The sequence below is a fragment of the Schistocerca piceifrons genome, chromosome 1, assembly GCF_021461385.2.
Source record: "Schistocerca piceifrons isolate TAMUIC-IGC-003096 chromosome 1, iqSchPice1.1, whole genome shotgun sequence".
In the NCBI taxonomy this organism is placed as follows: Eukaryota; Metazoa; Arthropoda; class Insecta; order Orthoptera; family Acrididae; genus Schistocerca; species Schistocerca piceifrons.
In genome coordinates, this window is record NC_060138.1 from 175,636,890 (window position 1) to 175,652,452 (window position 15,563).

A 15,563-nucleotide genomic window follows, 5' to 3' on the forward strand; every position below is an offset into this window, starting at 1 on the left:
TTTAGTCTTCAGTTACTTATTTTATAGTTTATTTGTGTTAAAATTTGCTGTAAAAGTAACTTATTAGTGGATTTTCATTAATCTCCATCTTTCTTCCTGTGTTATTGACTCAAGTGGTCTGTTTTCGTGAGTGTGCTTATGTCATGCACCCAACCCTCATGTCTCAGAAGTGTATTTACATTTTGCAGTGTGCAGTTACAGCAGTAGTGGTTATAAACCAAAGTACTGACAAAGTTATTTGTGCAGTGTTATACAATTATTAAATTTAATAGTTTTCAGTGGTATTTCATGCTGTTTGTGGCGAAATAACAATGTAATAATCTTTTGGAAATGTTTGCTCACTGTGTTTATTACAGTTTTCTATGTGTATAGGTCATTTCGTAAATTTCATGCTTTAGTTTTCAGCTGACATTTCTTACGGTTTCTACTGAAATATTTCAGTAAAATTTTCATTCAGTGTTTTAACTTCATTAAGTGTTCCAGTGTCCACTTGAATTTTTTTTTTATCTAACAATTTTGTGAAGTTTTGTTGGTATTGGTGTTAGCTGTGATGTAGTAGTATTAATACAAGTAGTTGCTTTCTTAGTAGACAGAGAAGTCTGAGACCATTATTGTTAGTTCTATAAATAGTTTTATTGGTGTAACTGAACTTAGGTAATGTAAATGTATAGAATTTTTCAGTAACTGTAAAATTTTAACATGAGTGAGAAGTGTGGGCTCTGTTGGAGGATTGTGAGTAGTGGGTTAAGGTGTGGGATTTGTTCAAAGTATTTTCATTGGGGGGAATGCAGTGGGGAAGCCAGTGGGAATTATAGTGAGATCCTTTCCTGGAAATGCAGAATCTGTAGTAGAAATAAGTTTATAGTCAAGCAGGAGCATAAGATCTGTGCCCTTCAGGTGCAGTTACAACACACAAAGGAGGAACTAGGTAGGCTGAGGAGGGTGAAGGGTCGTGGGGAATGGGAACTGGCAGTTGGCAAGAAGACAGGTAGGAGGAGGAGGTATTCAGACAGTTATACTTTGTGTAAATGCAATAGAATTCACCAACTGTCAGAGTTGAGTGGAGAGGAGTCTCTTGTAGGTGTAGATGTAGGGGACATGCAGTAGTCCTCAGCAGTTAGGAGACCTAGGTCAGTTGCAAAGTGTAACAGAAAGAAGAAGGTTCTGCTGCCAGGTAGAGGTGTGGGTCAGCAGCTGCAGGAAGTGTTGGGGAGAGTACCAGGTCACTAGCATTGTGAAGCCAAGTGTAGGGTTGGCTCAGGTAACTGACAGTGTAGGCAAGCTGTGTAGGAATTTTATGAAGGAGGGTGAGGTAATGATAGTGGGGTGGGTGGAACAGGGAATAGTCTTGATAGGGACAAGGAATATGATGTAGGTGGTGACCTTGTAAAGATAGCTGCTCAAACTGGTGGCACTAATATGCATTTTGTGCAACTGTTTCAGTGTCATGATCGGCCTCATCTTAATGTGGCTGTTAGGAGCATTAACATGGGGCTGGGGAGGGTGTTGATGGCAGAGGGCATGGGTCACATTTTAGTGAAGCCACTTGGGTCTATCTGTAGATTGGGGTTCACTAGTCATGGCCTGCACCTCAAGAGGTATGGGAAGGGGAGGCTGACAAAGCTTACAGGTGACAGTGTAGTGGGCGGTGGTGGTATCACTCATGGAAAAATTCCTGTAGTAGTTGGTGTTAGAGCTGCACCATTTTTAGATTAAAGTCAGCTGATAGGTATACCTGCTTAAAGGAAGTCCCTCTAACTAAGGCCTCAACTTCAGAGGACATCTTGTTTCCACAAAGAGAAGGAATTAGCATATTTCATCAAAATATAAGAAGTATTAGAGATAGAGTTAGTGAACTGCTTATAGATGTTGAATCTGAAATTAATGATGTGTCAGAGCACCACTTAAATAATTTGACAATTGTAGAATAAATATATGTCACCTTACATTGAGTGATGTCTATTTATTCTACAATTTTTACTTTTGGTTTTATAAATGGATTTGTATCTCCTTACATGTACTAACTTTTAAAGAAAATATGTATTTTATGAAATCTGATGCAATTGCCAATTTTTGCACCTAAACTGGGCCATTCTTATTCAAAAAAGTGGTTGTTGGATCATAAATGGTTTTCGGTGTTTAGAGTTGGTTTTACACATTTTGAGTGTGTTGCTCTTGTTTTGTGATTGACTTTTGAGCTCCTATTTTATTGCCGGTAGTTGGTAGTGATATGGCAATTATTGTATCAGTTACTACCATACCATGAGAAATATAAGTGTGCATGGTACATTTGTTCATGAGGCTATAGTTCGCATAGTAGATCTAAAGTCATTATCCACATATGTGATACTTTATATGCACAACACTTTGTTAATCACATTATTTAAGTAATATGATTGTTTACCTAGTACTGTAATTTTCACCTGAACTCTGTCAACTTTGGATTTGTGCATTCAGTAACATAGTGTCATCTATTGGAAGTAACATAAATGTGCCTTTTGATGCACTTTTAGTTCATATGTAGATTGGCAGATGGCCATTGATACCACTATTCGGTTTCCTCATTATGACAAATAAGTTTCATTTCCTAAATTTGTGTGAATGGAATCATATTTTTAGTGAGTTTGTCTCTTCTTACAATTTTGATGATAGTAGTTTTGATGTATAAATTTAATTTGTTATTATCATCTGACAAACAATGTTCAGACATTTTCACTTGATGTAATTATTTAAATTGGTATTATCAATTACCATAACTGTATAATTTTTTGTAATGTTATATATTCCTTATTGGTTGTATTTTACATTACTTTTGTATTTTATGTAGAGGGCGCTTTTTGCAATGTGGTGCCACCTCATATTGTCTTGTTGTAGTGTTGACCTATGAGGTGTCACTTCATGATAGAAATCTGCCAAGGACAGTACTTCTACTTAAGGCATGTATCAGTTAGAAAAAGTGGTATGTTATGACTTTGAATTTTAATTTCAGACATCTGTATATATTGTAATTGATGTAACTATGTTTTATTGTCAATTTTTTCATTTGTTTAAGCAGTTGTTGTTTATGCCCTGTATCTTTTATTAGTTTTAGCATCGATGATGACTGATATTAGTCGAAATCAATTTGCAAAAAGATAAATAAATTATGTTTCCATGACTGGTTGCTACAGTCTTTATAATTTTAAGAAATGTAGAGTGTTTTAAATCTTGTCAAGGAACAAGAGTGGCAGGGTTTTTATAGTGCAGATAAAATAGATGATAAATATAATGCTTTCCTTAACACATTTCTCGTGCCCTTTGAGAGCTGCTTTCCATTAGAACATTCTAAATGGGGTACTAGCAGTAATAAGCTGTCCGGGTGGCTGACTAGTGGGATAAGGATGTCATGTAGAACAAAGTGGGAATTATATCAAAATGTTAGAAGTAGTCACAATCAAGCTACAGTAGCCCATTACAAACAGTAGTGTAAGGTGCTTAAAATGTTATTAGGAAGGCAAAGAGTATGTGGTATACAAATAGAATAGCTAATTCACAGGATAAAACTAAAACCATATGGTCAGTTGTGAAGGAAGTGTCTGGTCAGCAGCACAAAGTCGACAATATAAAGTCAGTTCATAGTAAAAATATTTCTGTTACTGATATATGTACAGTATTTAACAATCATTTTCAGATCATTGTTGGTGAATTAAATAAAAATTTAGTTTCTATACGGAATCATATAACTTTCCTGGCAAATGCCTTTCCGAGATTACGTCTGAAATACTCCTCTATGACACAGACAAGGGGGAGATTGAGTCAATAATTAAATCACTGAAGACTAAGGAGACTCATGGTTATGATAGAGTACCTAACAGAATATTAAAATACTATACTGCACATGTTAGCCCTGTATTTAGCCATGTTTGTAACTTTTCCTTTAGGAATGGTCAGTTTCCTAAACGATTAAAGTACTCAGTAGTAAAGCCACTTTATAAAAAGGGAGAAAGGGATAACGTAGACCATTTTAGATCTATTTCTGTGCCATCAGTTTTTGTTAAAGTTATTGAAAAGGCTGTGTGTGTAAGGATAATTGATCATTTTATATCACACAATTTGCTATCAAATGTACAGTTTGGCTTTAGAAGCCATTCAACAACTGAAAACGCTATATTCTCTTTTCTCTGTGTGGTACTGGATGGGTTAAACAAAAGGTTTTGAATGCTAGGCATATTTTTTGATTTAACTAAGGCAGTTGATTGTGTTCACAAAATATTTCTCCAGAAGTTGGACCCTTACAGAATACAGGGAGTAGCTCACAATTGGTTCAACTCTTACTTAGCAACAGACAGCAAAAGGTCATTATTCACAATGTTGAGAATGTATGTGATGTGGGGTCTGAGAGGGGTACGGTCAAGTGGGGGGTGCCCCAGGGATCAGTGTTGGTGCCACCACTCCTTATTTATATAAATGATGTGCCCTCTAGTATTACAGGTAACTCTAAGATATTTCTGTTTGCTGATGACACTAACTTGGTAGTATAGGATGTTGTGTGCAACATTGCCTTGGTTTCAGATAGTACAGTTCATGACCTAAGTTCATGGCTTGTAGAAAATAAACTAATGCTAAATCACAGTAAGACTCAGTTTCTGACACACAATTCAACAAAACCTGATGTTTTAATTTCACAGAAAGGGGCATGTGATTAGTGAAACTGAACAGTTCAAATTTGTGTGTGTTCAGATAGACAGTAAACTCCATTAAATTTCGGGCATGCAGCCGCGCAAATAAAATTTCCTTCACCGATACTTCGACCACGTATCGTCCGGCCATCCTCAGAGTGAGTCACAAGACTGATGACAAGATGCCAAGCACGGCCTTATATGCTCCACCGCGGCGGTACTGTGCATGCGAGTTACGGATGCTGGTCGGTGGCAGAGACATATGCTTACACATGTGCCACTTGTGGTGAAGGTGTACAGACATTCGATTCGCTTATCGATGTATGATCAGCGGCGATGACACGATGATGACTTCTCTGCAGTTTAATTACTCCAAGAGCCAGATTCCATGCTTTGTCCAAATTCAAACCATTATCTCTATTTATTAGATAGCTAATCTAATTTCTATAGCTTCCTTGAAGACAGAATCCCAAAAGGAAGGGGTTGATGTTAAAATCTTCACATCACTGTAATTCATGGAATGCCCTGTATCAATACAATGTTTGGCCACAGCTGACTTGTTTGGCTATAATAAGCATGTGTATAATTGATGCTCCACACACCTCTCACGAACGGTGCGTGTAGTTTGACCTATGTATGACTTCTCACAATTTCTGCAAGGAATCTGATACACACCCACTTTATGAAGCTGTAAATTGTCCTTCACAGAGCCGAGTAAAGCTGCAATCTTCGTGGGGGGCTGGAAGATCACCTTAACACAGTGTTTCTCAAGAATACAGCCTATCTTTGAGGAAAGAGCACCCACATAGGGCAAAAATGCACTAGATATGAAGGAATTACTATCTTCTTCCCCATCACATGCCTGCTTTTCAGGTTTTGCATTGAATGCTCTACAAATTTGTTGCGGAGAAAATTCATTCGATTTAAAAATGCTCTCGAGGTATGTGAGCTCTTCTTGCAAATTGTCTTTATCGGATATACAGTGCACCCGTTGCACTAAGGTCTTGAGTCCTTAGCTACTGGCATGAAGATATAGATTTGTGTGCATTGGTTTCCGATATACAGCATGTCCTAATGTGCCATCACTTTTACAGTGAACGACAACATCCAAAAAGGCGAGGCAGCTGTCTTTTTCTATTTCCATAGTACATTTAATGCTAGCATGGATGGAATTCAAATGCTCAATAAATTGATTTAATTCTTCCATTCCATGGGGAAATACCATGGATGTGTAGTCCACGTACCTCCAGAAGACCGTAGGTTTAAAACTTGCTGAGTCCTGTGCCTTGTCCTTGAAGTCTTCCATGAATAAATTAACTACTAGAGGGGAGAGGGGGCTTCCCATGGCAACACCATCAATTTGCTCATAAAATTCACCATTAAACTGAAAATAAGATGATAAAAGCACATGTTCAAATAAGGCCGTAATGTTCTTATCAAAATGTTGGCCGATAAGAGATAAAGAGTCCTTTAAAGGTACCTTGGTGTGTAATGATACAACATCAGAACTAACAAGCACATCCGTACTATTTAGCCTGACATTTCTAAGACTCTGAATAAAATCCATAGAATTACAAATGTGGTGGCTACAGTTTCCTACCAATGGTTTTAATAAGGAAGCTAAATATTTGGCAGAAAAATATGTTGCTATACCAATAGTGCTTGTTATAGGTCTCATAGACAAGTCCTCTAGATGCTCATCTTTACCCATCTTGTGAGCTTTACGAAGATCATAAAATCTCGGTGGTACGGCACCTCGTACTTTTAAACTTCTTACACCTTCCTTAGGTAGTGATGAAGTGTTCAGCAAGGCAGCCGTCCTTATTGTCACCTTGTTAGTAGGATCTTTGTTAATCTTCCGGTATGCGCCAGAACTAAGTAGACCACGTATCTTTTCCTTGTAGACTTCCTGAGGCAAAGGGATGGTAGCATTACCTTTATCAGCATGCAGGATGACAGTATCAGTATCCTCATGCAGCTTTGATATTGCACATCTTTCTTCCTTGGAAACATTGCTTCTTTGTGGATGATGCTTCGTGATTGCTTGCTAGGTTTCTCATCTGATTTCTTCTGCAGAATCCTCTGATAGTGGTCGGACAGCTTCTTCAATTGAACTGATGAAAGATGATATCCACAAAGTCTTTTGAGTCAGGGCAAAATTTAGCTCTTTGCTTAAGACAGACAACGTATTCGCCCAGATCCTTACCCTTCAAATTTATGACAGAATCGAATGTCTGTACACCTTCGCCACAGGCAGCGCATGTGCAAGCGTATGTCTCTGCCGCCGACCAGCATCTGTGACTCACATGTGCAGTACCGTCCCAGTGGAGCATATAAGGCCACACTTGGCATCTTGTCATCAGTCTTGTGACTCACCCTGAGGATGGCCGGACGATACATGGCTGAAATATCTGTGGAGGAAATTATATTTGCGCAGCTGCATGCCCGAAATTTAATGTATTACTCATTACGCTGCGAGAAGTTGAAAATGCACAGATAATAAACTGTCGTGGAAAGCCCACATTCAGGATCTTGTTCAAAGATTTAATGCTGCCATTTTTACTATTTGAACAGTATTGGAAGTGAGTGATTGTTCAACATCAAAATTATTCTACTTTGCTGATTTTCATTCACTTATGTCATATGATATTACATTTTGGGGTAACTTTTCCCATTCTAAAAGGATATTTTTGGCTCATAAATGGGCAGTTTGGGCAATAAGTGGTGTAAGTTCATGAACCTCTTGTCGACCCCTGTCTGGGTATTTTGACATTGGCCTCTCAGTATATATATTCCTTATTGTCCTTTCTTGTTAACAATATTAGCTTATTCCTAAGAATAAGCAGCTTTCACTCAGTTAATACTTATCAGAAATCAAAACTGTATTTGGATTGGACTTCTGTAACTCTTGAGCAGAAAGGTGTGCGGTATACTGCTGCATCAATTTTCAATTAGCTACCACATGAATTAAAAAGTCTTAGCAGTAATCCTTGCGCTTTCAAATCTAAACTGAAGAATTTCCTCATGGGTTACTTCTACTATTCTGTCGATGAGTTCTTTGAATAATTAAGCTGATTCTTGTTGTATTGTTGATTACATTTACTTAAACTTATGGATTGTCTTTGTTTGGGTTCATAACATTTTATTTTTATCTGTTATTACTTTTATGTTGTAATTTCATGTAATGACAAGTTCCATGACCTTGGAGATTTGCTCCTCAATTTGGTCCTACGGAACTTGATGTGTAAATGAAATAAAAATAGAATCGAAACCAAGCAAGTTGTGCCCAGCTGCATGTGTACTAAGGGTGGTTGACTTCATTCTTGGCCATGGGTTGGTGGTGGCGATTTATTCTATGGACAGCTGGTTGGTTTTCATATTGATGTAAAAAGGTGGACAGCGATTCCAGTGGAGTTGGATATGACATGGCTTCTATCCCAGGATAGGATGAGCCTGTGATCAGACTGGAGTAAGAAGTGCTGTGTGAGTGTATTGGGCAGGTCTTCCACCTGGATCCTCTACAGGGATATGATCCCTGTGACAAGGGGATAGGAGTGAGAATGGCTTCGGATGCAGCAGGCCTTGCCCAATCCATCCATCCACTGCTTTCTACTCCAGCCCAGTCAAGGCTCTTCCTATCCCATCAGAAGAAAGAGCACATGTGAAAGCAGCCGTGTCAATACCAACTCCACAGCAATCAGTGCACAATTTTTTAGATCAGTACGTCAACCAACCAGCTGTCCACATGAATAAATGGCCACCATCAAACAGTGATCAAGAATGAAGTCACGCCTGTGTCATTTGGATCCTTCCCTCCACCATCAACTTTTCTCAAATCTGCAGATGGGAGTTATCCTTGAAACACATCCTTTGCTACCCTAGCCCTCCTGGCCTCAATATCTATTAAAGCAGTGCCCCAACACTCTTCATGCAATAGTTTCCCTTTTCCCTGTTCCATCATTACCACCCAATTCTTGTCTCCACATCACCCACATCATGTGCTGCCCTGCACTAGCTCTGACAACTGTGCCCAATGAGTCATGTTAACTACCAGCTGAAGCCCTTCTTCCTGGCCCTGCCTCTCTCCCTCTCCACCCATCCCACCTGAAACACTCCAAACGCCACCCGAATCCACCTGCTGAACTGCAAACCTAACATTGTACAGCCAAGTAGCACTATGTAGAGACTTCTCTCTCTCTCTCTCTCTCTCTCTCTGTCTCTCTCTCTCTCTCTCTCTCTCTCTCTCTCTCTCTCTCTCTCATATCTTTGAGTAGTGGGATGATAGGACTAATAACAATACATTCAGCTTCCACTGCAAACTACTTTTGTCATAATTTTGATTCAGCCTTTTTGATGTAATGAAACAAGTTCCATTAAGCCTTAAAAACTGATAGCCTGGATTTCAAGCCATTTACATGATAAGTTTCTCGGCTTCTCTGTTTCTTTGTGCTATGGAGACAAATTCAGCTCTTCAGGACTGTATTATAGACATTGGGCACTGGACAGGGAATACAGTCTGAAAGGTCAGAAATTTTGCTGTAAATATATCTGGTTTCATTGTGAATAGCAAGATAGAATTTTTTTGGAGCATGTTGAGGCCTCAATGTGTCTTAGTGTTGAATTTGAACAGAACATCACAGTTTTTAAATATTAATAGACTACTGGAAAGTCATATATGGAATATAAATAATGGAAGTGGTACATGTAATTGTTCACCATATAGTTGAAGTGTTAAATGGTTTACAAACACATAGATGAGATCTAAATGCTTCTGTTTGGGGATACTTTCATATCTGATTACCAGAAGCATTCGTTCTGACCAAAGCAGTATCCATCCTACTTGAGTGATTTTTTTATTTGTTCCATAGGCTTTTTTAGCATAAAGTAATCAAAAAGACATAACTGCAGAACAAATATATTTACATTTGAATAAGCTACTAGTAACACAAAATACTGGAGCTTTGATAAAACCAAGAACATTCATTTTTTTGTTGCCCATCAAAACATCAGAAGCCTCACAAATAAAAAGGATGAATTTCAACAGATTTCTTGTGCATATCCAAACGTTACACGGGAATCATGTGAGTTGAAGAGATGGTTGCGAGCTAATGTTATAGTTCTGTAGAACCAATATGTGGAAAGGATCTGCATCTGTATACATGCTGTGCAAGCCATTATATGGTACACGACAGAAGTTGCCATATACCACTACTAGTCATTTTCTTTCATGTTGTTCTTGCAAATAAAGTGAGGGGAAAATGAATGTTTGAAAACCTCCAAATGAACTTTAATTTATCTTATCTCATGTTTGTGATCCTTACAGACAATGTGAATTTGTGGCAGTAGAATCATTCTGCACTCAGCTTCTCTAACTTTTGTCAATAGTCTTCCTCAAAAAGAACATCACCTTCCCTCCAGAAATTCTCATTTGAGTTCCCAAAGCATCTCCATAATAATTGTGAGTTATTTGAACCCACCTGTAGCAAATCTGGCAGCCCATCTCTTAATTGCTTTGATGTTTTCCTTAAATCCAGCTTGGTGCAGATCCCAAACACTTGACAAGTATTGAAGAATAGGTCACATGAGTGTCCTATATGCAGTCTCCTTGACAGAGTAACCACACTTGCCTCAAATTCTCCCAATAAACTGATGTCGACCATTCACCTTACCTACAACAGGCCTTACAAGCTCGCTCCATTTCATATCGCTTGGTGACATTACGCTTAAATATTTAATTGAAACGGCTGTGTCAAGGAGCACACTGATAATGCTGTATTTTGTTGTTGTTGTTGTTGTTGAGGTCTTCAGTCCAGAGACTGGTTTGATGCAGCTCTCTACGTTACTCTACCCTGTGCAAGCTTCATCTCCAAGTACCTACTGCAACCTACATCCTTTTGAATCTGCTTAGTGTATTTGTCTCCTGGTCTCCTCCTATGATTTTTACCCTCCACACTGCCCTCCAATACTGATGCCTCAATATATGTCCTACAAACTGTTCCCTTCTTTAGTCAAGTTGTGACACAAATTCCTCTTCTCCCAAATTCTATTCAATATCTCCTAATTAGATACATGATCTACCAATCTAATCTTCAGCATTATTCTGTAACACCACATTTCAAAAGTTTCTATTCTTTTCTTGTCTAAACTATTTATCATCCATGTTTCACTTCCACACAGGCTACACTCCATACAAATACTTTCAGAAAATACTTCCTAACACTTAAATCTATACTCAGTGTTAACAAGCTTCTCTTCTTCTGAAACAATTTCCTTGCCATTGCCAGTCTACATGTTATATCTTCTCTACTTCGACCATTACCAGTTATTTTGCTCCCCAAACAGCAAAACTCATCTACTACTTTAAGTGTCTTACTCCCTAACTTAATTCCCTTGGCATCACCTGATTTGATTCAATTACATTTGATTATCTTCATTTTGCTTTTGTTGATGTTCATCTTATATCCTCCTTTCAAGACACTGTCCATTCCATTTGGAACTTTGATTTTTCTACATGTAGAGCTAGTTGCCATTCGTCATGCCAGCTAAAAATTTTGTCCAAGTCATCTTGTCTCCTTCTACAATCACTCAACAACACCACCTTCCTGTACACCATAGCATCATCAGCAAACAGCAACAAATTGCTGCTCACCATGTCCATCAAATCATTTATGTATAGGAAAAACTGTCCTAGGCTCAGTTAGTTAAGAAGTCTTCAAGTGACTCAGATATCTGGGAACATATTCCAAGTGACCATTCCTTTGTTAACAGTCTGCAGTGGGGCTCAGTATTAAATGATTTTTGGAAATCTAGAAATATGGAAACTGCTTGTTGCCCTGCATCTATGGTTTGCAAAGTATCATGCAAGAAAATGGCAAGCTGAGTTTCATGTGAGTGATGCTTTCTAGGACCATGCTGATTCATGGATGGAAGCTGTTCCATCTCAAGAAAATTTGTTATAATCATACTGAGAAAATGTTCAAGAATTCTGCAGCTAACTGATGTTGAGAATATTGGTCTGTAATTTTACAGGTAAGTTTTTTTTTTCCTTTTTGTATATAAGAGTCATCTGCAACTTTTTCTACTCCCTTGGGACTTTGCACCAGGTTGAGATTCATAAGAAATGCAAGCCAAGTAAGGGAGTAGTGCCATAGGGTACCCTTTGTAAAACTGAACTGGGACTCCACCCAGACTTGGCAGTTTACATGCTCTCAACTCTTTCAGTTGTTTCTCTACATCATTCTGTGTGGTGGTCAAATGACAGTATGTTTGTATAATTTTCTTGCTTGAATGATTTCTTAAATGTGAAAATTAAAACTTCAGCTTTCCTTTTGCTATTTTATACTGCCACACCTGACTTTTAAACAAGTGACTGAATACAAGCCTTAGATCTGCTTAGCAATTTTTTGTGGAACCAGAATTTTCTTGGGTTCTCAGTAAGATCTTTTGCTAAGGTATGTTGGTGGTAGTTATTGTACACTTCTCCCATTTATGTTTCTATAGCTGCAAGAATTTCTACTAACTTTTGCCTGTCATAATTTGCATGTTCTCTTTCAAACCAACAGTGCAACAGCCTTTGCTTCCTCATAATTTTCCAAATTTTGTTGTTAAACCACAGTGGGATTATCTGCATCCTTAATCCACTTACTCATCGCATAATTGTTCAGAGCATGATTTACAGTCAATTTAAACTTTGCACATAATTCCTGCCCATACATCATACTGGAACTAAATGATGTTAATTTATCATCTAAGTGGAATACAAATAACTGCTTATCTGCTCTCTCTAGCAGAAATATTATCTAGCCTTCATTATTGATTTATTAACTTAAGCAATCATAGAAACTATGAAGATATCATGGTCATTAATCCCACTCTCAGTATTGAGACTGTTAGCAAGGTTGGGCCCGTTTTTAGCTCCAAGGTTAAAATATTTCCACTGCATGTGGGCTGTCTAACTAGCTGCTCACAACAGTATTCAGGAAACGTGTTTCACAAGTATTTCACAAGACTCTCTGTCTGAAAGTCACCGCAACTGGTTTTGCACAATCTGGCTATTTTCACACTACTGACTGTAGACTTTCTTTGAATGATTCTAACACTGTTATAATGGGATTGGATGTCTTGTAAAAGTATCTAACAATTAACCTAATTTCAAATAGACCTGTTATACTCAAACAGATAAGTTCACTACCACACACAAATTCAACATCAGTAGAGACAATATTTTTGCCAGCTGCATTGAACATTTCCCATTCTATGATGTCTAATCTGTCTTTTCAATGTACATTCCACGAGTCATTAAATATCTCAGAGCTTTCTGCTTTGGGTTTCACCCAGCTCTTGGTCCTGAGAATAATCTGAGAACTTGAAATTTCCTGGAGGGCAGTAAATTCGGAAACTGTTTTATGCCTAGTTCAAAAATTTATTCATAAAATTCTGACAGTTGGGTCATTACTCTTAACATGTTCGGTTTTGCTATCTGCTTGCCATCTGGCTAGTGTTCATCAGATTACCTCAAAGTACTGTCTAGCCTAAAAAAAACCAATGTGCACTCCACAAGTAGTCTGCTCCTTGCTTTGTTTGTGCAGTGCACTCCTGACTTATCAAGTGGAGTCTGACAATTCCTCACCTGATAAGACAGGTCCCAGATATCTGCAGCCAAGATTGTCAAATAGTCGATGACAGATTTGGCTGACACCTTCCACTTTGTTCTAAACCATAGAACCCTGATAAACTCTGGGAACAATGCTGGAAATTGCAAGCTCTGCTTACACCCCAAGTGCAAGGCTAGCAGCCTTCACCACTTCCTCCAGCTGCCTGCAAGAACTAAGGATGGCCTCAAAACCCAGGTGACAGGTATTGTTGGTGCTGATGTGAGCCATGACTTTGAGATGTTGCACCTTGAATGCTTGATAGCTACAGGCAAGGCCTCCTCCACATCATGGATGAGGATCTGTGGCAGACATACCAAGTACACATTGGCTTTCTTTCTTGCCCCGAATGTTATTTCCCTAAAGATCTCCATAACAGAACTAATAGTGGTGTTTCCAATAAGTAGCAGATCTCTGGCCCCATGTGTCTGCTAAGACTCTGCTGAAGGAACAGCCACCTGTCCACTCACAGAGCAAATAGATGAGGCCAGATGGCCAGTCTCCACATTGGTCCTCCGCCTCAGATGACATGAGCACACTCACCCACCACTCTTCCTCTTTGAGGGTGGATCCACTGCATAGGGTACACTAGGAGGTGCCATGGCAGCAGAACCTGTGGTTGAAACAAGCGACATCTGAGGTGCCCCCTGTTGTAGCATGCATTCACACAGCATGGTCGCCACACGTAAGACATGGTCACCATCTTCTCGAGCACCGTGTGCCAATGCTCCAGTGGCAGCAGCATGGCATACTTCAAAGTGCTCACAATGGGGGTGCCACAAGAGATGCAGCAATCATACCACTGGAGTCAGTGGAGCCAATCATGACGCAGCTCCATGTGATTGTGGCCCAGAAGGGGAGTCATCTGATGGGCCTTCTGGAGTACAGAGCAGGTCTCCTCTCAGTTGTGATGTTCTTACTGTTAAAGTGTTTGTGGGAGGTGACCTTTGGCTATGGACCTCAATAAGAGTGATTACTCTGAGTTATGTTTCACCTTGTTTTCAGAATAAATCTTCTAAGCTGTAATTAATTCCAACTTTCCATTTTGTAGTTTGTATCTGGGATACAACTCTCCATGCAATGTACCAGATTCTCTGCCACTGCTACAAACAAGGCAGCAGTCTGAAAACAAGTGACAATAGCTGAAAGCACATTCAGCTGTTTGATAACTGCAGCCAAATTTCTTTGTGTCTGGACACAGGATGCACACATCCTATCCATCTTAATATAGCTAAATTAAGAACTGATTAAAAAAAGCACAGACAGAAACCTAGATGTGCTACTTGCTGTCATTCTGATGTGTTGCCAATGGAGACCATTGCCTTATGACCAGTGTAGCTAGCTGTTCAGAGGAAATGACAACTGTGCTACTGACTACCTCACTGTGCAACTAATAGTTACAAAAATGCAAGATTGCACCTGTTAAACAGATGAACATGCATGGAAAGGGTGAGTGAATATATAAAAATTGGATTTAAGACCCAGACCCTTCAGGTTAATAAATATTTTGATTGCTGAGCTGCAATAGTGGATCAGGAGACACACATGCTTGTAGTACTGACATTTATAGACCACCAGCAGGATATACTATTAGCTTCATGGAGCATCTGGAAACAGTTTTAATATGATTATGCAGACTTAACTAGAGAAACATTGTCTTTGAATATTTTAATGTTGATTTTCTGTCAGATGGTGCTCACTGAGGACACCTCAAGTTGTTGTAAATTTTGGATCATTTTCTTCTGTAAACTTCCCTATGCGGATAGTAGGATATAGTATAACAGCATTTGTCAATTTATTTTTAGACATAACAACCTGCAATGATTGGCCATAAACCTAATAACCAATTGTTTATCTGCCCATGGTATAGGCCGGCCGCGGTGGCCAAGTGGTTCTAGGTGCTTCAGTCCGGAACCACGCGACTGCTGTGGTCGCAGGTTCGAATCCTGCCTCGGGCATGGATGTGTGCGATGTCCTTAGGTTAGTTAGGTTTAAGTAGTTCTAAATTCTAGGGGACTGATGACCTCAGATATTAAGTCCCATAGTGCTCAGAGCCATTTTTTGACCATGGTAAACAAATCTTAACAACAAAACAGTCCAAGAGAAATAGAATAAAAGTATTGGATCACGAAGTCATAAATGATGACTCAGTCACATTGTTTTCAGAGAACTTAGATGAAAAATAGCAGGGAGAAATTTATAATAATGACAGTGTAGATGAAAAATTCATCTCTTTCATGAACATATTCCTGTA